This window comes from Phocoena phocoena, chromosome 1 (assembly GCF_963924675.1).
Source record: "Phocoena phocoena chromosome 1, mPhoPho1.1, whole genome shotgun sequence".
In the NCBI taxonomy this organism is placed as follows: domain Eukaryota; kingdom Metazoa; phylum Chordata; class Mammalia; order Artiodactyla; family Phocoenidae; genus Phocoena; species Phocoena phocoena.
Window position 1 is genome coordinate 8344410 of NC_089219.1, and position 26499 is coordinate 8370908.

At 51.5% G+C, this 26499-nt stretch overlaps 1 pseudogene; it reads left to right on the forward strand.

The window, feature by feature from the left end:
• Positions 1 to 1194: 1194 nt before the first annotated feature.
• On the forward strand, positions 1195 to 2300 carry LOC136127358 (large ribosomal subunit protein uL18-like; annotated as a pseudogene).
• The last annotated feature ends 24199 nt before the right edge of the window (positions 2301 to 26499 follow it).

Genomic DNA, 26499 nt, shown 5'->3' on the forward strand with positions numbered 1-26499 from the left:
TGAGTGTCCAATACTGGGATAGGCCTCATCATGTCAGAGCCCAGTGTGGAGAGGCCTCTGGCCAGTGCTGGCCTGGGCTGCGGGTGGACCCAGGGAGGTTGGGAGAGGGTGAGCCCACGCAGGCCGAGGTTTGGCTTCACGTTTGGAATGATGGTCACCATTTACTCAGCGCTGAGACACCACATGCGTCATCTCTGTAATTCTCCCAGCTGATGAGGAGGTGCTGTCTTTGCCTCCTTCACAGTTGGGGAAACTGAGGCTAGGGAAGTCCAGGACTTGCCTGGCCTGGGGTTCCCTGGGGGAAGGTCTCTCTGACTCCAGAGTCTGAGTTGGTAACAGCTCTGCCTTTGCTGAGAATGAAATGGAAGAACTAAGAGTGGACCAGCCGCCAGGACTTTGAGTCCCTGCTCTGCAGCTCCTTTGCTGGGGGGGCTTGAGCATGACCCCTGCACAATCAGGGCCCAGGACACACCTGAAATATGTCAGAGAGGACTGATGGTCTCTGCAGGCCAGTCTAAGACACCAGGGTACACACAACGGTCAGCACTGCCCTTTCCACTCCTACAGCTACAGGCCTAGTGTCCCCTCCCGACACCCCTAAGCACAGCCTCTGGGGAGACAGGCAGAAAAGGGAGCCTGTGGGGGAAACTAAGTCAAAGGGCCAAGGCATTGGCAAGGACCCAGAGGATGCGGAAGACCCCTTCCCTTGCCTTTGTCCCTGGTACCTGGGCAAAGCTGGGGAGTGGGACTGGCGGGGAAGGAGATAAGTGAGGGACGTCTCCCAGATGCCAGGAAGCATCCACCTCGCCCCAGCTTTCCATGGCATACGTGGCTTTTGTGTGTCAGTATCGTTAGGGGACCAGTGGGTAACCTGAGTGTGTTGGTTGCTGTTTGGGGATCTCCATTAGGGAAAGTTTTAAAAATACACTCTATTGTTGTTTATTATTAATGGTAATGACACAGGGCGCGAGGCTGCTCATCAACTCCCTACTGTCCCCAGCTCCTAACGTGCTGGGTGGAACAGTCCCGACCCAGAGCCTTGCGTGGAGCGTGGGCTGGGCTCAGGGCACAGGACTGGACCCCGGGGTACACAGACATTAAAAAAAAATTTTTTTTTGCTTTATCCCCCCCCTCCCCGCCCGGAGCCGTGCTGGTTCTGCAGCTCAGTGGCGGCTAGGGCTTCTGTTCTACAGGATGGGGTTTGTTAAAGGTGTCAAGAATAAGGCCTAGTTCAAGAGATACCAAGTGAAATTTAGAAGACGGCGAGAGGGCAAAACTGACTACTATGCTCGGAAACGATTGGTAATCCAAGATAAAAATAAGTACAACGCACCCAAATACAGAATGACAGTTCATGTAACTAACAGAGATATCGTTTGTCCGATTGCTATGCCCGCATACAAGGAGCTATGATGGTTTGTGCAGCTGGTGCTCGCGAACTCCCAAAGTATGGCGTGAGGGCTGGCCTGACAAATTATGTTGCAACTTATGGTACTGACCTGCTGCTGGCACGTAGGCTTCTTAATAGGTTTGGGATGGACAGAATTTATGAAGGCCAAGTCGAGGTGACTGGAGGTGAATACAGTGTGGAAAGCATTGATGGTCAACCTGGTGCCTTCACCTGTTACTTGGATGCAGGGCTTGCCAGGACTACTACTGAGAATAACGTTTTTGGGGCCCTCAAGGGAGCTGTCGATGGAGGCTTGTCTATCCCTCACAGTACCGAACGGTTCCCTGGTTATGATTCAGAAAGCAAAGAATTCAGTGCTGAGGTACACCAAAACCACATCATGGGGCAGAACATTGCAGATTATGTGCGTTACCTGATCGAAGGAGATGAAGATACTTACAAAAAACAACTCTCTCAATACATAAAGAAAAACATAACTCCAGACATGATGGAGGAGATGGATAAGAAAGCTCATGCTACAATATGAGAGAATCCAGTGTACGAGAAGAGGCCTAAGAAAGAAGTTAAAAAGAAGAGGTGGGGGCTTCCCTGGTGGCGCAGTGGTTGAGAGTCCGCCTGCCGATGCAGGGGACGCGGGTTCGTGCCCCGGTCCGGGAGGATCCCACATGCCGCGGAGCAGCTGGGCCCGTGAGCCATGGCCGCTGAGCCTGCGCGTCCGGAGCCTGTGCTCTGCAACGGGAGAGGCCACAGCAGTGAGAGCCCCGCGTACCGCAAAAAAAAAAAGAAGAGGTGGAACCATCCCAAAATGTCACTTGCCCAGAAGAAAGATCGGGTAGCTCAGAAGAAGGCAAGCTTCCTTAGAGCTCAGGAACAGGCTGTTGAGAGTTAATAACCCAAACCACAATTTCTAGGAAGATTTTTCAGATAAAGACAGTAATAAACTTATTGAACAAGTTAAAAAAAATTTTTTTAATGTGGTAAAATACACAGAACATAAAATTTAACATTGTAGACCTTTTTTTTTTTTTTTTTGCGGTACGCGGGCCTCTCACTGTTGTGGCCTCTCCCATTAAGGAGCACAGGCTCCGGACGCACAGGCACAGCAGCCATGGCTCACGGGCCCGGCCGCTCCGTGGCATGTGGGATCTTCCCGGACCGGGGCACGAACCCATGTCCCCTGCATCGGCAGGCGGACTCTCAACCACTGCGCCACCAGGGAAGCCCTGTAGGTCTTTTAAAGTATGTAATTCAGTGTCATTAAGTAAATTTTATGTCGCTGTCTAGTTCCGGAACTTTCTCATCACCCCAAAATGAAACCTCATACCCATTAAGCAGTCACTCCTCATTTTCCCATCCCCCTGGCAACCACGAAGCTGCCTTCTATCTCTATAGATTTGCCTTTTCTGGATTTGCCGATTCTGTACCCATGAAACATCAACTCCCCATTTCCCCCTCCCCCCAGCCCCTGGTAACCTCTTGTCCACTTTTGTGTCTATGAATTTGTCTGTTCCAGGTACCTCATGTAAATGGAACTATGCACCATCTGGCCTTTTGTGTCTGCCTTCTTTTGCATAGCATCACGTTCCCAAGGTTCATCTGTGTTGTGGCACACGTACCAGTGCTTCGCTCCGTGTTCTGGCAGAACAATCTTCCACTGTGTGGATAGACCACATTTTGTTTACCCATCATTCATTGATGGACATATGGGTTGTTGCCACCTTTTAGCTACCGTGGATAACGTCCAGATTCTGAGCACACAGTTATCTGCGTTTTGAGTAGGGAGATGTCTCGATTCTCCTGCACAGATGTCCGGATAGCAAATAAAAGGTCATCCTTTTATACTGTACATGAGTGTGTCCAAGCTTCAAACCCCCAGCTCAGGGGCCCAAAGGACCACTTTGGTGCTCTCATTAGGTAGGTGGGCTCCCATAGGGCCCAGGCCCCCAGGGAAATTAGCCACAGTTTGAAACAGTGCACGTTCCTTGAGGTGGGGAAAAGAGGGGCAAGCGGTACCCTTTGGACATGTGACCCTGTGGGGTGGTGGGGGCTGGATGAGATGACCTTCTGAGGACCCTTGTAGGCTAGCACACAGGAAGAAGCCTCTGCCCACTTGGCAGACCTTGCGGCCTAGAGCATAGAACATGAAATGTCAGAGATGGACAAGGTCTTGCTGTTGTCCAGTTCAAGTGCCCCACCCTGGGCATTTTAGAGATGGGGAAACTGAAGCCAGAGAAGAGACGAGACCTCTTCATTGTGTCGCCAACACCTTCACAGCTCCCGTTGACTGGCACTTCCCAGCATGAGTTCCCTTAAACCATACACTTTAAGGGGTGTTCTCATGTCATTCCCATTTTACAGATGGGAACTTGAAGGCTCATGGAAGTGAACCCCTGTCTCAAATGTAGGGAAGGGACAGAAGTTCTCAGGTGTCCCCAAAGGAAACCAGAGGTTTTCCAGCTAAACTCACACCACTGCGGCCAGTGGCAACTGCCCTCGAGGTTGGCACCTCCATCCCTCAGCCAGAAGCTTAGCACCCCTGCACTCTCCTGCTGGCACCTCCATCCCTCAGCCAGAAGCTGCATGTCTTGGGCGGTGGCATAAATAATGGCAAGAGCACAGACTTGAGTGAAAATCCCAACTCCACTCCTTGGTAATTTACTTTATCCCACTGAGCCTCAGTGTGCCCATCTGTGAAATGGGGAGTCTTGCCAACACCCACTGCAGAGGGTTGCTTTAAGAGTTAAATGAGTTAATTGATCCAGGAGGCTTGCGCAGAGCTTGGCACACAGTGAGCGCTCCAAAAATGTAGCCCAAACAAGCCTGGCCTCCCACCAAGCCCCACGTGGGAAGAGCTGGACGGAAGAACATCAAACAGATCAGGGAGCCTGGTGCTGCCCCCGGGGATTCGTAGCTGAGAAGAAGCGGCGCTCACGGTCTCCCTGGGATAATCAGAGAGGACACCACCTTAATTCCACCTCCATCAGACCTCTGCCAGAAGACACGACCCTTTCACCTCATCAATATTCAAGAGCTTAACAAAAAAAAGCTATAACTAGGGAAGTCAGAAATAATGGAATGCAGTATTGATTATTTTATGGTGCGATTAGGGGTAATTACAGCTCTCAAATTTTATTTTAATGTTACTTTCTACTACTTTTAGCCTTTTAAAATTATCCCAAACATCCCCATTTAATGGAACACACATGCCTTCAATTTCAATGTGAAATACTTTTTTTCTGCTAAAGTGTGACCTCAATCTATTTGAAGACATAAATTACACCATGTATAAACCATAAAAAATGAATGATGAATTTAATTCTGGTGAAGCATGAGGGATTGAGGAGGCAGGCGGGCAGAGGTGCTGTTTATCCAGTGCAGAGGGGACGGTCAGAAGCAGGAGGGGGCAGTGGGGGCCAGAGGGGGTGCCTGACCTTCAGGGGCACAGGAACGGGGCTCGGCGCTCTCCAGGACACAGGCCGAGGAGGGACTGTCTGAACTTGTGGCCACTTCCTCTGCCCACCTTCCCTGGGGAACGCGTTTCCAAAACCTTGCAGTTGCGTGCTCTGACTTGAGTCTCCAGCCTAACTCTGCCCATCATAGGTAGTGTGGTGTGGTTGCTAAAATGCCGTTGCTCCATTTTGTCTATTCCAGCATACAGATGAGCAAACTAAGGCTGAAGGAACTCACCTAAAGTCACTTGGGGAACAAGTGGGGGTTTTGGGTGCTGGCTGCAAAGCCAGAATTGGGTACTCTGCAGCCCAAGAGCTTCCGGCTGTCAGAGAAGAGCCTGTAGGAACTGCATTCCTATGGACCTCAGGGCAGCGAGCAGAGTGGCTGAGGACACAGGATTTTGAGCCAGACACCCTGGGTTCAAATCCTGGTCCCCTTATAGTGCTATGAGGACTCTCTACCGCTATAAAGCCCCTAGCATGTTATTTCTGATCTTCTCTTGCCCAGAGTCTATGCTGAGGGTTGGGGTGGGGGGCTTTGGGCCCAGCAACAGGGGTTTTCAAAATCTGGGTAGGGATTTCTCCTGCACCCTTAGGGTATGGCCTCCAAACCTCTGCCCTGGGCTTTCCTGGTTCCTGTACACTCCTCTTCCCCAGGTGACTGGTAGCTCAGTATTTGGGGACCCTCTTGCCACCCCTACTACATCGCGAGACGCTGGAGGGCAGGGGCCAGCTCTCCTTGTTTGTTGTTGTATCTTCAGCAACGGCACATTGTGGGAACTCGAGAAAACTGCATGAATGAAATGCTCGGTCGGACTTCCCTGGTGGTGCAGTGGTTAAAAATCCGCCTGCCAATGCAGGGGACATGGGTTCGAATCCTGGTCCAAGAGGATCCCACATGCCGCTGAGCAACTAAGCCCGTGAGCCACAACTACTGAGCCCACATGCCACAACTAGTGAAGCGCGCCTAGCACCTGAAGCTCCGCAACAAGAGAAGCCACCGCGATGGGAAGACTGCGCATCGCAATGAAGAGCAGCCTCCGTTTGCTGCCGCTAGAGAAAGCCCGCACACAGCAGTGAAGACTCAACACAGCCAAAATTAAATAAACAAAAATTAATGAATTTATTAAAAAAAGAAAAGAAATGCTTGGTCAACTGGTCACTTTGCTAATTTCAACATTCAGTTCTCAGCCCATCCGCAGCACTGGTCACGGGCGCCTCCCTCCTCCCTGGAACACTCTCTTGCCTTGGCTTCCCGGCTCCCACTTTTCCTCTAACGTCCTAGGTTGCTCCTGTCACCTCTGGTGTGTTTCCTCTTCACCCTCTTCACCTCAGGGGTTCCAGGGCTCATCCTTGGGGCTTCTCTCTCCCCTGGTCACTCCCACTGTGACCCCATCCTGCTCTCACTTTAATGACCATCTAGACCAATGCTGTCCAATAGAAATAGCATGTAAGCTTCTTAGGCAGTTTAACATTTTTGGATACCTACATTTTAAAAAATTAATTAATTAATTACTTTATTTATTTATTTTTGGCTGTGTTGGGTCTTCGTTGCTGTGCACGGCTTTCTCTAGTTGCGGTGAGCGGGGGCTACTCTTCGTTGCGGTGCACTGGCTTCTCATTGCGGTGGCTTCTCTTTTTGCGGAGCATGGGCTCTAGGCACGCGGGCTCAGTAGTTGTGGCTCGAGGGCTCTAGAGCACAGGCTCAGTAGTTATGGCGCACGGGCTTAGTTGCTCTGCGGCCTGTGGGATTTTCCCGGACCAGGGCTCGAACCCGTGTCCCCTGCAGTGGCAGGCGGATTCTTAACCACTGCACCACGAGGGAAGTCATCCCTACATTTTAAAAAAATGAAATAAAAAAGAGTAAGGTAAATACTGTATTTTATCTAACCGAATATATCCAAAATTATTTCATTGTCATTTCAATATAAATGATCAACATAAAAAGATCATTAATGAGCTATTGTACTTTTTTTTCATCTAAGCGTGTGAAATCCGGTGTGCATTTTATACATACAGCATGTCTCCATCGGACCAGCTGCATTTCAAGTGCTCAGTAACCACATGTGGCTTCCGGCTGCTGTGTGGGGCTGCAGAGGTTTCTACGTTGACCGTTTCCAACACGTATCTCCAGCCCAGATCTCATGTCTCAGTGGTGGACACTTACTCCTACCCAGTGTCTCCATTTGGAGGTCTGAGAGGCATCGCAAATACCAAACATCCATAGCTGAGCTTCTGTTCTTCCCCGCACCTGCTCTACCCACCGCCTTCCTGCCTCTACTAACGTTAGCTCCGGCCTTCCAAGGCTCAGATCAAGATCCTCAAAGTGACCCTTGACTCTTCTTCCCAGCCAATTCTGGTCCCCCATCTGATCCATCAGCAAATCCTGTCTGTTCTATCTTCAAAATACATCCAGAATCTGACCACTTCCCACTCCCTCCATTGCTGCCACTTGGTCCAAGCCACCAATACTTCTCACCTGGATAACTGAAATCGCCTCTTCCCTGGTCTTCTCAAGCCCACTCTTGCCCTGGACGCTACAAACAATGCTCCACCCAGATCACAGAGTGGTCCAGTAAAAGCATCAGTGAGCTTCTGTCACACCTCTGTTCATAGCCCTTCAATGCTGCCGATCTCCTTCAGGGTGAAAATTCAAGTCCATGAAGCAGAAAACACATAAAACATGTTCCTGACTCAGGACCTTTGCCCTGTCTGTTCCCTCAGCCCAGATGGCCCTTCTTATAGATATCTACAAGGCCAATGCTCTCATCTCCTTTGAGTTTTTGCAGAAATATCACCTTTTCATTGAAGTCTTTCTTAATCTTTCTATTTTAAACTGCCATTTCTCTCCCCATCCCCTACCCCTCCTTTATTTTCTCCTTTTATTTCTAATACATATAATTTACCTATTTATTTGACTGACTGCCTCTCTCACCAGAATGTCAGCTCTACAAGGCCAGGAATTTTTGTCCTTTTGTCTATTTTATTCACTATTCCACCTCAGCAGTGTCCACATGCATGGTGCCTAGCCTGTGTTAGGCATTCATAAATATTTGATGGAGAAATGAATAAACATTCACCACTAAATGGATAGCCATTTGAACCAAGACCATTTATTGAATTCTGTTTATTTGAAATGTCATCTTTATCATAAACTACACTTTCATATAAACATGCATCTGTTTCTTTCCATTGATTGATTTATCTAATCTCATTCCAATACTACACTGTTGTAATTACTATGACTTTATGTTTTGCCAACTGTTAAGGTTACTCACCTTCGAAATTTTTTTCAATATTATGACGCATTTTCTTTCTCATACAAGCTCTACAAGTGGACTATCATGTTTGATAACAATTTATGTCAGGAGCTTCACTGAGGCTGCAGTAGATTTATTAATTCAAGAAGTTATTGTATTTCAATATTGTCATCATATCCAAAATATGTCTTTCCTTCTTTTTTTTTTTTTTTTTGCGGTATGCGGGCCTCTCACTGCTGTGGCCTCTCCCGTTGCGGAGCACAGGCTCCGGACGCGCAGGCTCAGCGGCCATGGCTCACGGGCCCAGCAGCTTCGCGGCACGCGGGATCTTCCCGGACCGGGGCACGAACCCGCGTCCCCTGCATCGGCAGGCGGACTCTCAACCACTGCGCCACCAGGGAAGCCCTCTGATATTTTTATATTTAAAAGATGTAGAGACTCGCATACTGCAAAAAAAAAAAAAAAAAATATATATATATATATATATATATATATTAGAGGAAAATATTTTCACAAAATTGGAGTAGGAAAAACAACACCTGAAACCAAGGAGCCATAAAGGTAGAGGGCTGCAATCAAAATTTAACATTTTTATGTCACAAAAGATCATCAGCAGGCTGGGAGAAAGATGATCCATATCCAGGATATATAAAAATATTCCATTAGAAAAATGGACAAAAGATATAAACAGACATTTCACAGTAGACAAAATTTAAATGGCCAATAATCATATTTTTTTAAAGTTCACACTCAGTAACAGGCAAATGAAAATTAAAACAACAATGGATTTTTTTGTTTTGTTTTTTGCCTGACAAATTGGCAAAAATTAAGGAGACTGATAATATCAAGAGCTGGTAAAGATGCAGTTATAAAGCAGTCTCATACAATGTTGAAGGGTGCATGAGTCAACTTTTCAGAGAACAATCTGTTAATATCTATTGAAAGAAAAAATGTCACCCAGCAATTCTACTTCTAGCGCTTTCTTTACCAAAAAGACTCACTTGGGTGCACAAAGATGTGTATAAGGATGTTTATTATCTTGTTTGCAATAGAAAACATTTTTGAAAAAACGTAAATGTCCATCAATCAGAGATTGGATAAATACTTATAGCACAGCCGAACTATGAAACCTTGAATAGGTACTTAAAAATAGTGAGGTAGATCTATAAAAATCTATAAAGATCATGGAGAGATCTCCATAGCATGCTGTCAAGTACATAGAAGCAAGTGAGAACGATAAACATGGTGTGATGCCACTTATTTGAAAAACTGGCAAAGGGTTTGAACAGAAACTTCTCCAAAGAAGATACACTAATGTCCAAAAAGCATGTGAAAAAATCTTCAACATCATTAGTCATTAGGGAAATGCAAATCAAAATCACGATGAGATAACCACTTTACACACACCAGGAAAGCTATAATAAAAAAGACAGATGATAGCAAGCGTTGGTGAAGATGAGGAGAAATCAGAGCCTTCATAAGTTGCTGGTGGGAATGTAACCTCGCGTACCCGCTTTGGAAAACAGTCTGGCAGTTCCTCAAAAGGTTAAACATGGAGTTACCATATGACCCAGAAATTCTACTCTAGGTATATACCCAAGAGAAATGAAAACGTTATGTCCACACAAAAACTTGTACATGAATGTATATAACAGCATTATTCATTATGGCAAAAAAGTAGAAACCCATATGCCCATCAACCGCTGAATGGATAAGTAAAATGTGGTATAGCCATACAACGGAATATTACTGGGCAATATAAAGGAATGAAGTATTGCCGAGCATGTAGTATTGCATGCCACAGCAAGGATGAACCTTGAAAATATTATACTTAAGTGAAAAAGCTATACACGAGAGACCACCTCTTGTATGGTTCCATTTATATCAAATACACAGAAGAGGCAAATCCATAGAGCTAGAAAGATTAGTGGATGCTAGCGTTGGGGAAATTGAGGGGAATGGAGAGTGGCTGCTAGTGCGTATAGGGATCCTTTTAGGGGTGATGAAAATGTTCCAAAATTGGTGTGGTGATGGTTGCACAGTCTGAATATACCAAAACCCATTAAATTGGACAAATCATATGGCAGCAAATTGCATCCCAATAAAGCTGTTTTTTAAAAAAAGACAATTAAGAGGCTTGCATTTGATACTTTCTAACTAGTTAACCATGATCATGGCCATAGACTCTTGCCCACAGTCCCAGTACCCCCTGTATCAGTCTCCTTTAAAATCAGGGTGAACAAACCATGATGGACAAAATATCAACATTTTAAATAAAACAGGATCATATTCCTGACTTTTCATTTGTCACAGGCTCCAACGTGGCTCCGTTCAGCAGTTCCTGATCTTGTCTTTAAAGTGTTGATATTTTGTTCACCACTGAATTTTTGGCATTAATATTTCTTTTTAAGACTATTGCATTAAAGTATCATTTATCTTGGTTTCTGAGAGGTTTTGGGGGCGCTCCTTAAGTTTGGCCCCCGAGTGCCTCATTCGCCCCACCCTTGTCTCTGTCCTGGGTCCCAGGACTAGTGCCCCTGGCCTTGCCCTTGTCCCCAGAGGTGCCACCTGGGACTCCCAGGCTCCCAGCGGCTAGAAAGTGGAGCCTGGGGTCGGGAGCCTGCAATGCCACTGTCCCAGGCTGTGGACAAAGGCCACAGCCTCCCGCCTGGGACGGCTGACCCGTCCTCCCCAAGACCTGTATAGGGAGAGATGGAGAGACAGAGACCAAGAGACTCAGACCTCAGAGAGATAGGAGATGTAGGGGGAAACGGACGGAACCCGAAGAGGGGGAGAGAGAGACAGAGAGAGCCTGGGGAGGCGGAGAGGAGCCGGGCGGGCGCGGGGCCGAAGGTCCCACCGCGGGGCGCCCCTCCCCGCGCCCAGCCCGCCCCCGCCTCACCCCCAGCGCGGGAGGCCCCGGAACAACCGTCAGAGGCGCCCGGGGGAAGGGGGCGCTCCCGGCCGCCCGCCGCCTGATGCGTATCGATCTGCGCCCGGGGTCGGCGCGGGGGCACCAGCTACCAGCGGGAGGGGCGACCGCACATTAGCGCGGCCGGGGACCACTCCCCGGAACGCAGGCCGGGCAGCCCATTAGACGCCCTGGCCGGTCGGCCGCGCGACCACCGTGGGCGGGGCGAGGCTGGCCGGGAGGGGATGCAGCAGCCTCCGAAGCCCCACCTCGCCCCATTGCCCGCTCCGAACATCTGGTTTCCTCTGTTTCCTGAACTCCTCTCCAGCCTCTAGGGCTTTGCACGTGCTGTGCCCTCTGCAGGGACCCGATCTCCCATCGCGCCTCACCCAGCTGAACCTCGCTCGTTCTTTGGCTCTTGCTTGGAAGTAGATTCCTAGGGAAGCCCAGGTTCCTTGGGAACCCCCCAGACCCAGTTGGGTGCCCACCTTTGCACCGACCTCCTGAACAGCCCCCCATGAAAGCTGGGGGCTAGTCACAGGGATCAAGGATTGACCTCCCCAGGTGGTCTGTGAGTCTTTTGGGGGCTTCTCCCTGTGTCGTATCTTGGGAATCCTGGCACCAATAGTGGCCCCAACTGGCACACCTGTAAATGAAAGAATAAACACCAGAGCTAGTCAGGAGGCAAAACCTGCACAGCCCACGGGGACCTTTGAAAAGGACCTCTTGTCCCCCTTACTTATCCTTGGAGAACGGTGTTGGGCATAATTGGGGTCGAGATCTAGCTCTGCCACTTAACGGCTGCATGACCGCGGCAGGTTATTTAACCTCTCTGGACCCCCATTTCCCCATCTGCAGCTTTATCAAGGTCTGCATTCTAATTGCTGCTCTTACAGGAGACCCCCAGAGATCTATACCCAAGCTGGGGAGGGGACTGGAAACCGCATAAGGGGTGACTGCAAAGGGCACGAAATGCTTCACCGGGGTGTAGAGCATGCAGGAAAAACAGGCCACCCTCGCGTGCTGCTGCTGGTGGGGGTCAGGGAAGGGGGACTTTCTGGCCTCAGTGACTCTCCCTCTTAGGGCTCTTTCTCATCAGCCTCATTTTTCTCCCGTGCATCACTTTTCCCTTGACACCACTTCTCTGCCAACTACCACCCTGTTCTCTGCCCTTTACCCAGTAAGATTCCGTGAGAGGTGCCCCTGAGCCCACTGTTCTCTGGTTCTTCCCTTACAATTCCTCTCTTGAACCCACCCCCATGCAACTGCTCTGTTCCAGAACACCAATAACTCCACAATGTGAAGTCCAACAACAGTCAGTTCTCAGCTCTCGATTTACTGGCCCCTCAGTGCCCTGGACCCAGGTGGTCCCTCTGTCCTCCTTGGAACCCTTTCCTTACTCCGCTGGTCCTCTCCCTTCTCCCTAGCTGTTCCTTCCTGTCTCCTCTGCAATATCAGAGGCTTGGTCTTCTGAGTCTTCTCCATGTACCCCCCTCCCTCCGTGATCCCCCCCAGTGCCATGGCTCTTTAAATGCCAATACATGCTGACAATTCCCAAATGTATATCTCTAGCTCAGCCCTCTCCCCAGAGCTCCGCGCTTGTCTGTCTACTCAACATCTTCACCTGGGTAATAGGCAGAGCTGCCTCTAACTCATACAGCCCCATGCAAGTTAGGAGAAGGTGCTTTTCTTAAGTAATTAAGAAAAACAAAAAACAAAAAAAACCCCACTTCATACTACATATTATTCTGTCCAACTGTGGGCAGGCCAGCCAGGAGAAGGCAGAAGTCACTGACCCGCTCCAGGCCCTGCTAGGCAACGAACGCCAGGCTGGCTCTTGTATAAAGGAGGGGGATGGGAGGAGAGGGAAGAGAGGCAGGAGCCGGAGAGGTGGACGGGGAGAGGTAGAGGGGGCACTGGGTCCGGGGTTTAATCAGTAGCATCCAGCTTAAATTCATCTGAATGGCAGGTCCATAAATCAGACTTCTTGTTAAATCTGTGGCCAGAGCATATGCTTCCCGTTAGGAAGCAGTGAAGCTTCTGGAGCATGGCTGTGCCCCCTTGCTCATCCCCCTCAGCTTGGCCTGGATCTGCCCCAGAAGACTTTACTGGGAGCGACAGCCCTAGCTGGGGCTCGCTTGTACCCAGGCGCTAAGGCAAGTCACACAGTGTACAGTCCTTCCACTGCCCCTGCTCTGTGACGTGGCTGTTGCCTGTTTAGAGTTGGGTGGGGGTAGGGAGTGGAAATCAGGCCTCTGAGAGAGTCTGGTAAACAAGAATAGCAGCCTCAGGGGATGCCCCGAGCATGATTGCAACAGGACATAATCCTTCACACGTGTGCAGGATCTAGAAGTTAGAGAAGTCTATGATTATAATGAAACCTCCTCGGAGATGCTGCCGTTGTACAGTGTACAACCTGTGCAACCTTACATGGCAGTCCTACTGACAGGTGCCTGTATTATTCAGGAAAGGATAAATTATGCTGTGTTAGCAAACAACATCTAAATCTCAGCGTCTTAGAACAACAAACATTTATTTCTTTGTGATGACACATGTCCAGGGCAGGTGGGCAGAGGGCTCTCCTCCATGAGTCACTCAGGGTCCCAGGCTGATAGAGCTTCCACCTCGGCCAAGCTCCGGAGATAGTCTCCACAGGGCACCAGCAGAGCCGGAAGTGATTAAAGCCCCAGCCCGGAAGTTACACATATCACTCCCACCCACAACTCTCTGGCCAGAGTTCATCCCCTGGCCACATCTAACTTCAAGGGGGCAGGAAGCGCCATCCTCCTGTACACCCAATGGAGAAGAACAGGATATCAGGCTGGCAGTGATGGCTGCCTTAGCTCCCCAAACCGAATTCCTCCCAGGGTTTTCTCTGCTGTGCTAAATGCATCTCTCCCTCTCCAGGGTTCAAGCTCCAGACTTTGGAGGCATCCTTGATTCCTCTCTCTTTTTAATATCCCATAGACAAGCGATTTGCAAATCCCGTCAACTCCATTTTCAAAATATATCCAGAAGGAAACCACTTCTTTCCACCCCACACCACCAGCCTGGTCTGAGCCACCATCATCTCCAGCCCAGCTGTCACAGGGACCTCCTTGCTGCCACCCTGGCCCTATACAGCGATTCTTCACCCAGTAGCCAGAGAGATCTCATTCGATGTAAGGGGAACCACATCACTGCTCTGCTCAGAACCCTCATGGCTCCCACCTCCCTCAGAGAAAAGTAAGTGTCCTCACAGTGGCCCTCAGAGCCCCGAGATCAGTACCCCCTTCATTACCTCTCTGACCTCACTGCTCCCACCCTCTACCTCTCTCCCTAGTCTAGCCTCACTGGCCTCCTTGCTACTCCCTGGACAGTCAGCTCACTGTTGCCTCAGGGCCTTTGCACTTGCAGGTCTCTATCTGGCATGCCCTCCCCTCAGATCCCAGCCTAGCGCCCTTGTCCTCCTCCTTCAAGACTTTGCTCTAATGCCCCTTCTCAGTGAGGCCTGGCCTCCTTATTTTAAATTGCATACCCACCTCTGCGTTCCCATTCTATTGTTTTTGTTTGTTTGTTTTTGGCCAGGAAACTTACTAACTTCCAAAAACCTAAGGATTTCACTTATTGTGTTTACCATGTGTCTTCCCAGCTAGAATGTAGGGCAGAGATTTTTATCCGTCTGGTACACTGCTGTGTACCTGTTATCTGTAATAGTACCTGGCATATATAGTAGGTGCTCAGCAAACATTGTTGAATGAATGAACAAACCAAAGCATGGCATAGTGGCTAGGAGCTCAGGCTCTAGAACCAGGCTGCTGGTGTTCAAAACCCAGCTTTGCCATTTACTATCATGTGATTTGGGGCAATTCCCTGACCCTCGGTTTGCTCATCTGTACAATGGGAATAGAATAGTACCTACCATGTGGAATTGTAAATTTGAATGAGCTAATGCATTTAAAGCTGTCCAACGCCTGGCAAAGAAATGCTTGGCATACGTTGGCTATTACTATTTTAAAGCATTGACCCTACAATTCTACTTCTATCTACTGAAACGAAGAACTAGTGAGAGGCTGTTTTGATTATGGGCAAAGATTTACATATGACTGTGCTCATCACTGTGTTCTTTTAATAGTAAAAAGTTGGAAACAATCTAAATTTCTAAGAAGATAAGATTTGTTAAATAAAATACGGTACACCCTTTGAAGGAATACCAGGCAGCCATTAAAACTCAAGTTCTCAAAGAATATTTAACGGCGTGGGAAAATGTTCAGAGCCTAATGCTAAGTGAAAAAACAGGATGTGATTCTTAAATTAAGTTGTGGCTATCTGGCTGTTTTATTTATTATTGTTCTTTAAAATGTACATCTACTCTTTCATATGTATTAATTCATAAAAATGCAGGAAAAAAAGCAGGACACAAAACTACATGATCTCGATTTAGATTTACATGTTTTTATGCGCCTTCCTACACCCCTACACGTTCAGAGAAAAAATAAAAAAGACTGAAAAGAAATGGACCAAAGTGTTAACAGTTGTTCCTTCTGGGTGATCAGGTATTGAAAGAGCTAAACAATCCTTCCTATTCCTTATTTTATTTTTTAGATTTCTTTCAATGAAAGTGAAAAACTGAAATGCTTTAGTAATCAGGAAAAAGGAGGGTTTTAAAGATTCAGGTCAGAGTTTTCCAAATAGCACATTAATAGGTGATCATGGAAACATAAGTTCTGCAGGGTCAGAGAAAGGAGACAACGGTAGGGTGAAGGGAGCCCGAGCAGTTCCACCCCTGCAGGACGTCTCAGAGCCTTTACTGGAGCGCCCGTGATGGCTGTCAGTCAGAGGGGGCCATTTGCTGCACGGTAGGCCATGGCGAATCCCTGGGTATGAACCGGCACTGGGGGGGCTTGGTGCCACGCTTACCCGCTGTGGGGCCTCTGTGCTGGTCTCTACAGGCTCCCCACACAGGATCTGGAGCCTGGGCCTGGGTCTGCCTCTTTTAGTCCCTTTGCCAAGCCTCTGTCCATCTGGAATGTCCTTCTTCTGCACTAACCCCAACCCTACCCATCCTCAGGGCCTCTCTCCCCCTGCAAGCCTAAGGCTGCCCAGCACCCTTGAGTGCCAGTGACAAGGACTGAGTTACCAGACTGGGTATGGGGGGTTATCAATGCCTCCACGATGGTTTCGTGATTGTATTTAGGAGAGGGAAGTGATTTGTCCTCCCAGATGACCTGCAAGAACCCCAGAGGCCAGGCTGCCTCTGGGGGCTTCCCCAGGTCTTACAGGGCACCCAGCACAGCCTGGACAGGAGCAGATGCCCCATGAGGAAGCCCACTGCATCCCTGCTGCCCACCGCTCCCAGAGGGTGCCTCCATTTCCTCAAGCCAAGACACTCAGCTGACACCAACTCTCGCAGGGTCCCATCCCCCAGTTCCTGCTCTCCTCCTTTCTGAAGGCCCACTGCCCACCCCCTCCTCAAAAAGTCCCTCATGATCCTCGGGCAGGCAGAAGTCATCCCCTTCTCAGTCATTGCTAGAAAGAGCTGCTTCTCTGAACGCACACCTGTGCCAGGTCCAGGGTCACCGAGACAAATGTGACCCATGGAGGGGCACTGGCCTGTTTTTCTGGAGGTGACTCACCTGGAGTCTGAATCACCTTCCTTTCCTAGGTTTCGGTTTGCCTATCTCTCCAATAGCAACAGGGAGGGAAAATCCCCTTTCTAGTCATTGAAGACTCTGTTGTCTGTGTGCACATACCCAGACTGGTCTGGAGGGGGCCAGTTATTCCCGCCACGTGTCTTCTTGGGGTACACGGATGCGTCTGAGTGCAATCCCGCGACAGAGCACATCTGTGTAACGTGTTCATTTTCGTGGCTGTGATGCCTCGAGGACCTGACTCTGTCCCTGTGCTCTGTGTGTGTGTGTCTGTGTGTGTGTGTGTCTGTGTGTGTGTGTCTGTGTGTGTCTGTGTGTCTGTGTGTGTGTGTGTCTGTGTGTGTGTGTGTCTGTGTGTGTGTCTGTGTGTGTGTCTGTGTGTGTCTGTGTGTGTGTCTGTGTGTGTCTGTGTGTGTGTGTGTGTGTCTTGGGTCCCTACTGAGCTCTGCAGTTCTGTGGGCCTGGATCACAAGGCCAGAGTCCCAGCCAGCCTGGGGTCTACAGGGGGTCATGAGGCAGAAAGAACATCATCCCCCTATTCCTCCACTCCCTGCCCAGAGAGACACTACAAAATTCCCACCAAGCAAGGGAGGGCTGAGGGGACCACCCCTCCCGATGCACATGTGTCCTGGCATAACCTGGTCCCTGAACCCAGCCAGCCACGTCCTCTAAGGGGCTGACCAGGAGCCCAAGGTGTCAGAGGCTGGGCAATACTACTGGGTCCCCCCCACGGTCCAGGACTCACTGTGGTGGGTCCCATAGGGCCCTCCCTGTCCCCCGCAGTTGGGCTGAGCAGCTGGGGAACACCTTCCACCCTGCCTACAGGGACCTAGCTTTGACTCGCAGCCACAAGCAAATGCCGTGAGGACCCCTGGCGCCCCGGCTCCCCGCCTCGTGGCCGCTCTTCCCGCATTATCAATCATCCTGCCACTGTGTTTGCGGGAAGTGGGGGGTGGTGCTGGGCAGGAGGCTTGCAGGGTACCTGCTCCCCAGTGGGGTGGCAGCCCAGTTGGGGCAGTGAATGGGGCTCGCGGGCACCAGCACTCCCAGCAGACCCGCAGCCCCGGCTCTGGGCCCCTTCCCTGCTGGCGGAACCAGACCCTGAGCAAAAGGAGAGGAGTGGGTGGGAGTTACCTCAGGGGTGTGGCCAAGGGTGGGGCAGACGAGGCTGCACCCAGAACAGGCCCCCCAGGAGGCCGGGGTGGAGGGAGGTGAGGGGAAGGGTGAGAGTAACTGCTTAAGCCGTGTTAGGTGTCCCCTGAGTGGGAAGTTAGATCAGATTCTTTCATTCATGGGTTCAGGAGTCTTCCCCACGCCCCCGCAGACCGAGGAGCCCTCTCCACCCTCCCGGAGCTGGCAGGTCATGACCCAGGAGTCTCGACTGTGGGTGTGGGCTGGGCCGGGATAAGGAGGAAGAGCCCCAGGCACCTCCTCCGTGGTTGGTGGTTGGCCTCTGCTGCCTGGATTTTACCATTAGAGAGCCATCTCCCCACCCCAGGGAGGGTGACCACCCCTGCCCCTCTTTGGTTACAGGGAACGCCCCACAGTTGGGGAACAGATGAGAAGCTGTCAGCTCGACTACACCCTCCACTCCCACCATCACTATTAATAAAGACCACGATTAATGCCTAACATTTACACTGGGCTTTAGCAGGTGAAAAGTGCCCTGTGAGGATGGGCAGGGGAGCAGGCACTATTATTTTCACACCCATTTTACAGATGAGGAAACTGAGGCTCAGGGAAGTCCACCTGTTTGCACAAATGAGCAAATGGCAATGGGCTAGAACAGCTAGAGGTGCAGGGAGGAGGCCTGAGTGCGCGGGGCTTGTGGCGGGAGGTGGGGTGCTGAAGGGGTGGGGAGGAGCAGCTCCCAGGAGACCTGTTCTCCTGGGAAGAGCAGCAGACTAGGAGTCCTGCAGCCTGGGTCGCGCCCTGGCTCCTGCACTGGCTCGCTGAGCAAGCCTCATCTCCTCCCTGGGCCTCTACTTCCCTCTCTGTAAAATGGAGTTAATAATCCCTGCCCGGCCCTGCCCTGTGGGATGTTGCAGGGACCAAACCAGTGTTACTGGCTGGGAACTGGCTTTAGAAACTGCAGGGAGCTGCCAGCCTGTAGGAGTAATCAGCCCACGTCTGCCTTCTAGCAGCTCTGGGCCCAGAGGAAGGCAACCCAGCTGGACCCTGGTCGTAGAACCTGGAACTTTTCCCAGCTTGGAGTCTCAGAGCCACACACCTCTGAGCCCCATCTGGCTCGCCCATCGCTGTCTTCTCCAGGCTTCGAGGGCTGAGGTGGCGACAGAGAGCCGCAGCCCGAGATCCACGGGGAGCTCCCTCCACCCTCCTCAGATCCTGGGTTGAGGAGGGGGCGTGGGGAGTCCAGGCTGCCAGTGTGAATATTAGCTGGTGTGAACTAATTTGATGGTGCTGATAAAGACTGGGCTGCCTGGAGCCCCTGAGCCCCACCCAGCCCCCCACTCCACCCCCGCTGAGAACATCGAGGCTGAGCTCTCCCGGCTCAGTTCTCGGTGATGAAATCCCAGCTCAGTCGGGCTGGCTAGCGCTGCAGTTACCAAATCACTGTAATTGAGATTAATTTGGGTGCCAGATTGGGTCGGTCCTCACCGTCATCCATTAATTAGTGGGGGAGGCTCAGAACCCCAACAGCTGGGCCCTGCCCCCAGCAGGAGCTGGGGCCTGGGATGAGGGGACTGAAAGATGCCCAGGTGGGTATGTGGGGTGGAGCGGCCAGCTGGACAGAGCCTCCCCCACCCCATCCAGAGCTCTTCCTCCCCTGCCCAAGAGGGGAGGGTGCAGAGGATCTTTGACTCAGGCCCAAAGGCAGCTCTGGGTCTCCAAGGGTTAAAGGGCTCATTACAGGGGTGGGGAGGACGAGTGGGGGGCTCAGAGGCTTCTTGGACATCAAACAGCTCTTGCAAAACTTCTAGATGAGTTAAGTGCAAATGAATTTGAAACAGACAATGACGGTCCCTTTATTGACACCTGGGTAGAAAATAGCAGGGAAAAGCGCCCCAGTGGGGAGCTCAATTAGGGATTTTTTTTTTTTTCCTGAACCCAAAACACACAGGGAAAAACAATCCCACCCATCTACACAGGCTACACCGGGTGCCAGAGGCAGGCTGGCACGCCCTGACTCAGGGCTGGGCTGGCAGTGAGCTGGGGACACACGTGAGGCCCCAGGCACACGCAAGTGAATGGAGAGCAGCAGCACAGACCTGTGCAGAGCTGGGAGCACCAGGCACACACGTGTGGAGGTGGCACAGCCCTGGGAACAGAGCGCAGCCCGGGCTCGCTGGTGGAGGATGCGGGCATGCGTGTGTGGGCAGCTAGAAGGAGGCCAGATGGGGGTGGGGGCTCAGGGTCTTCTGGGGTGAGGCGCAGAGCCCCAGGGCCCCCCAGGGTGACAGTGAGCAGGGCTCCCCCAGTCATGTGAGTGCTCCTGGCCTGGACAGGGCCCTTTGGATTGCCAGGCAGGTCCCCACCCGCCCTGCCCCACTCACCTGACTAGCTCCAGTTAATTGCCTGGGTGTTTTTTTTTTTCCCTGTGAATCTCACAGAGGGACAAAAGCAGGTTCTGAGTCACCAGGAACCAGCCCCCGCTTCCACCTACTCTGGAGCCTTACCCTTGCCCCTACCCCAAGGACCTGAGGACCCTGAGGCAGCTGGGGCCTGGCCCAGGGTGACTGCGGACCGCCGCCCTGCGAGGTGTTCCCGCTGCTGACCAGGAGCCAACCCCCGCCCCCCACCCCGGGGGCCCAGGGCGTGTGACCTCCCTGGGGACCTAATGGAGCAGCCTCCCCACTGCAGCATATTTACAATTCATGGCTCCAGCTGAGATTGCATTAGGGCCTGGCTGTCACTCTTGATGAATGTCGCTTGTTTTCCAGAAAAAAACGGGCTCTGGTTGCAGAGTGACAGGGCGGAGGAAGTTGCCAGGCCCTTCCCCTGGCTGAGGACCAGGGCAGGGCCTGCCTCCTCGGCGGCCTGTCAGCGGCCTCGAAACTTGACCCGTCCATGGGGCTCTCAGGGGTCCCGCACAGTCTCTCCGGTTCGCCAGGCCCTTCGTGTTGCCTGCCGTGTGGGGTTCTCCCAGCAGCCCTACAGAGGGACTCTGCTTGAGCAGCTCCACTTGACAGATATGCAAACTGAGGTTTGCAGGAAGAGGGAAGCTGATGAAAGTGTGTTGGCTGGAAGTGAGTTGGAGAGTGGTGAGGAAACTGAGGCAGAGTGCTCATGGCAAAAGGCAGGGACTCTGTCTTGGGCTGTGAGCGCTGCTTTGCTCGCTGTATATCCCTGTCCCTAGAGCAGTGTCTGGATTACAGTAGGTATTTGCTGAAAGAATGAGTGAATGAATGAATGAATGAATGAGCTAATGGCCTCAGCAGCTGTGGGATGCTGGAGAGGCTGAGCCATGGGTCCAGGCACGCAGGCCCTTGATGCCCTCTCTCCTGACCTCCCTGCTTCCCTCTGCCCTCGGCTTGGGAGCAGGCAAGCTGCTGACACAGCCTTATGGGTTCCCCCCCCTCAAGTGGCAAAGGCCTCTGACAGGGGTGGGAACCCGGCTCTCACCCAATCGGAGACCAGGTTTCTTGACATTTAGCCCCACAGCCCCAAACCCACACAAAGGGACTGGGGCAATGCAAACCAGCAGAAAAAAACCCCTATTCTTTGGGGGTCTAGAGCCCAAGTCGGATCCCAGATATGACATCGTAATAGCGGCTACTGTGACCACGCACCATGCTTGTGTCATTTGCTCTCCGGGACAGTATACCACTGGGAAGTGCTGTCTTTCTCCCCATTTCACAGTTGTAGAATAAGACTCAGAGACTGAGAGGCAGGCTGGGACCGCAGCCCATGTACGTGAAAACATCCCTCGTGATGACTTGGATCCTCCTGCCAGTCCTCTCCGGGCTCATGAAGCAGCAGGGTGCTACTCCCCCTGTGGTCCTCCCCTCCCCAGTTCAAGCTGCTGTCCTGGCGTTTTCGTCCAGTGCGGAAAGCCTCACCTAGAATACCAGGTGTCCACTCCCATTAGCTGCCTGTCCATCGGTTCCAGAGTGGTCCCAGGGTCATCACTGTCATAGGGCATCCCTCACTGTCCAACATGTGGGTTTCCTTAGCAACAAGGCCAGAAGTCCAGCTCCGGAATCCCTTGAATGACCCTCCCTGGCTCCCCAGGGACCAGACAGTTTTCCAGAATCAAGATGGGCCAAGTCCCTGCCCCTTCGCCATATGGGCAGATGTTGGTCTTGTCTCCCTGGGCTGTAAACAGCTGCATAGCAACTCTGGAGAGTGTCAGAGGCCATGGCTCAGGGCCAACATTGTACCCACCCTCCAACTGTATCTTCCAAGCGAACATGGAGCCAGGCAAAAAGAGCATTAGCTCTGGAGTGAGCTGGCTCTGTGTTCAAATCCTCCTGTTGTCCCAGCTGTGTGACCTTGGACCAATTCCTTCACCACTCTGAACTCCAGCTTTCTCATCTATAAAATGGGCATGACCGTGCCTCATATCACATGGTGGATGTGGGACTCACATGGGCTATATGTAAAGCACCAAGTACCCAGTAGGCGCTGGCTAAGTGGGGTGGAGGATGACCGGTTCTATGGACTGGGGGTGCAGTTCAACGCTCTGAGCCAGCGGACACCACCCCCAGGTCCCTGGGTCCCGTCCACTCCTGTCATCAATCAACGCTGCTGGGCCGCTTCTACAGCCATCTGTCAGCACCAGCTGCTGCCTACCGCCACCAGCGCACCTTGCGGGCCCCAGATGCCCCAGGGACCCTGCCACACCCTGTCCTCCCCCGCTGACTGCCCCAGCCCACCTTCAGGCTTTCAGATGCAGGGACCCCAGCAGCTTCCCCCCATCCCAAAGGCACCCCGTTTATCCTCACCCCAGGGCCTTCTGCATCCCCAGGGGCTCCTCATGAAGGCCTGGGGCCCAGGGACCAGGCTGGAAGGCCCTCTGCTCCCACAGCCTGGCCCCCGCCCGTCCTGCCCGTCCAGCCCGTCCGCTGGCTCTTACCACATCCTGCCGCAGCCCTGCCTCTATTTCATCAGGCCAAGGATTGCTTTTTAAGTAAATCTAAAAAACTCCACTTCCTCCTTGGCAAGTTCATTTTAAGTCATTTTATCTCTTTCCCCCCTATATTTTTCCCAAATAATGTGATTAAGTGACTCAGCGCCGGCTGCCTCTGGCAGGCCTGGCCTCTAATTCAGTTTGAGGACGGCCACCTCTGACCCCACTCCACTCTGGCTAAGAGAACACTTAAGCGATATCCTACCGCTTCCTACAGAGAGAGGCTGGCGGGGTGGGCGGGGGCGCACGGGGTGGGGGGGGGGGGAAGCGAAACAAACTTTCACATAAAATTATGGTATATGGATAATTGAGAAGTTTAAAAACATGAATCTAATTGTACAGTCCCCGGAGAAGCCCATATCGAGCCACCCTATAAGAGGCCTGGAATCTCCCGATGATGATTTATTGCTAAATCCTAGTATTTTTCAATACATTATAGTTTTTAAATTGTGTTTAAATTGAGTGTAGAGGAGCAGAGGCCATTAGGAGATGCAGAAATGATGATTATATTTAAATATTCATGCATGCAGTACCTTATTATTGAATCTGAACACTAACAAAATCAATATTAAGTGCGGTTTGACATGAATTTATTTATGAATTTCGACTTTCTAAGTACTGTATTTTTTCACTCAAAAATTGTGAGTATAATGTAGTAATGATATCAAAACACAGTGTCAGAGAGCATTAGCTGGGGAGGTTATAAACCTCTGGATTAGGGGGCCCCAGATTGCCCTCAAAAGCGCTTAGTACACAAAACCCAATTCCTTTTTTTTTTTTTTAACCTTCCCTGTTTCTGAATTGTGCAAATCCACATACACTCAGAGAGGGCGGTGGGGCAGGGTTGGGGAGGGAGGGCAGCTCAGCTGGAGTGGCAGGCGGGGCTGCGGGCACTCAGCTCATCCAGCCAGGGGTGCCAGGGATCCAGGCTTCTCTGTGGGCCCCTCCCCTGAGCTCCGTGCCCGGGGAAGCAGCCCTCTGGCCAGGGGGCTCCTAAGGGTCTCAAGGAATCTGCTGCCGCGACTCCCTAAAGGGAGATGCCATGGGGGTTGGGGAGGGGGGTGTATGAAGGTCTCTTTATTTCCCAGACTTTTGATTCTGGGGGCAGGGTGAAAGCTGGTGGGGTCTGGCCCCAGGAAACCAAGACATACGGAGCTAGGAGAGCCTTTGCCCCTGCCCCCAGATTCTGGGTCAGGCCCCCAGGTGCATATCCAGAGCAGGTTTAGGGCCCCTCCTGCTGCTCAGGCCACCAGGACCCAGACTTGCGTGCTGATGTGGGCCAAGGTGATGAGTGTGCTGGCCCCCACCCTCCCCGGCCCCCTTTCCTTCTGTTCATCCACAGCTTCTCTTTCGTGTGGCCTGGGACCCTTCCCCTGGCTGCTGCCCCGATGCCACCCCTGCCAGGAGGCCACCTGCAGCTGTAGGGTTGCCCCTCCCTGTCCTTCCAGAGATTTGATGTCTGCCTGTTGGCTTAGGCAGCATCCCAGCCCGGCACAGCCACAGCTGGCAGTGGTCCCCGTACATGTGGAATCCCCTTGGCACGCTCCATTCATATACGCCGAGACCTTACAGAGCCCTGTGTAGACACACACACACGCACATATACACACCACTAGAGTGAAAAGGGACCAGTGGCCAGCTGGGGTGACAGCCCATTTTTCAGATGGAAAGTGACTCCTGGATTTGTAGTCTTTTGGAAAGCATGCAACGTGCATTTGAGAAGAACCAAATACAGAAATACAGTTAACGATCCCTGACTTAAGTTGATACGTCTCAGCCCACCCCGCACTGTCACGCAATCCTGACTCTAATGATCAGTGGCCACAGTATCTTCCAAATAGACTCATGACCCCCCCATCCATAAACCCACAAACACCCCACAGCCCGGCACTCACCACATCCCCCCGCAATAATGTAACACACAGACACACACACCTCGACACCCACAACTCCCCAGCTCTCCTACGCAGAAACGATCACACGGGCACACACGCTAGCACACACCCTCAAACACAGTCAGACCGCAATCATCTTTAAACATAGCCCCACACACCTCAACACATGGATGCCCCCGCACAGATACACCCCCCCCACTTCCCGACACCCCAAGTCCTCAGCACACGCACAGCCCTGTCCTGAAGCTGGCTGGGGGCCAGGTGATCAGTGCTGTCTGTCCAGCTGTGTGTGGGTGGATGCAACCTGGGGTCAAGGGTCAAAAAGCACTTAGAAGCTTTGCTTCAGAATATTCACCAGCCTTTGGGGAGGGGGGGAGAAGCCCACACAGGGGGCGGGGGAGAAAAAAACTCAACCTCGACCCTAAACTCTTTTCCAGTAAATCGATGTATTTTGCTATAATTTTATTAGGAATATAAAAGGAGCCTTTTCAAAAGTGCTTAGGACGCAAAAAAAAGAGGCGGGCGATGGAAACATTAGTCTGTCTGTATTAGCAATCCCATAGTCACATTTTATTGTTACTGTCAGGATGCAAAAGCTGTGCTTAAAACAAAATAATACATAATGTATTACTGAGGCATAAACATCAGCGAGCCGCGAGCGGTCGGCGTTTTTATTTTAAAAAGAAGATGCAAGAAAAAAATATATCGAGGGACAGAGGGTGGGGGTGGGGTGCGGGCAACCTCTGGGAATCAGAGTTGAGCTGGGATCCCAGACCCGGAAGACTAGGGAGCCCAGAGCAGGGGTGGGGGCTGACCCCCAGTGATGATTTCAATCACAATGTCGCCCCTTTTTCTGCTCCCCCCCAGGAAAAATCTGTCGCCCAAAGTAACCCCAGGCTCAGGGAACTCCTACCTTCTAGATGCACCTTAGCACCTTATGGTTTATAAAGCTCTGGCTCTTTGTCCTTCCCCAACCCTGACCCTCACTGCATCCCGGGGAAGGAGCCCAGGAAGCTATTCTTGTCCCTATTTTGCAGATAAAGACATTGGGGCTCAGAGAGGGACAGCTATCTCTAAGTCACATAGCCAGTGAGTGATGTGCTCAGGACTAGAATCCAGGGCAGAGCACCAGAGTCCCAGTTCAGTGCCCCTTCCACGGATACCAGCTACTGAGGTGCCTGACAGTCGCCAGCGTGGGCCCCTAGCTCCCTGGGGGTGATCTCTCTGCCCCACCCTTGCCCCCTGTAATCCATTCTCCAATATCAACAAGTATAATCTTCCGAAATGCAAACCAAATCTTGCCTCTCCTAGCACCCTCCAAGCATATTCCATCCTGCTTAGGAGACAATCTGGCCCTGGCAGGGTCCTCCTCCATCTGGCCCTGCCCTCCTCTGTCACCTCCTCTCCCGCCCCCTGCCCAGTGCTCACTCTGCATCAGATCTACTGACCTTCCCTCTGTGTCTTCAGGCCACTAAGCTCACTCCTGCCTTAGGGCCTGGGCGCCTGCTGTTTCCTCTGCCTGGGACGTCTTTTCTGGCCCTTTACATCAAATACCACCTCCTCTGAGAAGTCCTCCTGGATTACCTGATCTAAACTTGACCCTGCATCACTCTTTGTCTTATCTCTCTGTGTTTTATTTACTTGTTTATTGCCTATTTCCCCCAAACTAGAGCATAAGTCCCAGGAAGGCAGGGACCTTATTGGTCTTGTTCATTGCAGTGTCCCTAGCTCCTGGCACATGTACAGTCCACATGTGCAGATGGAAGGATGGATGGATGGATGGACAGCACTGCCGCTTGGCTGTCATAGTGGGCTGAGACTGGAGCACATCTGAGCCTGTGGCTTATCCTGC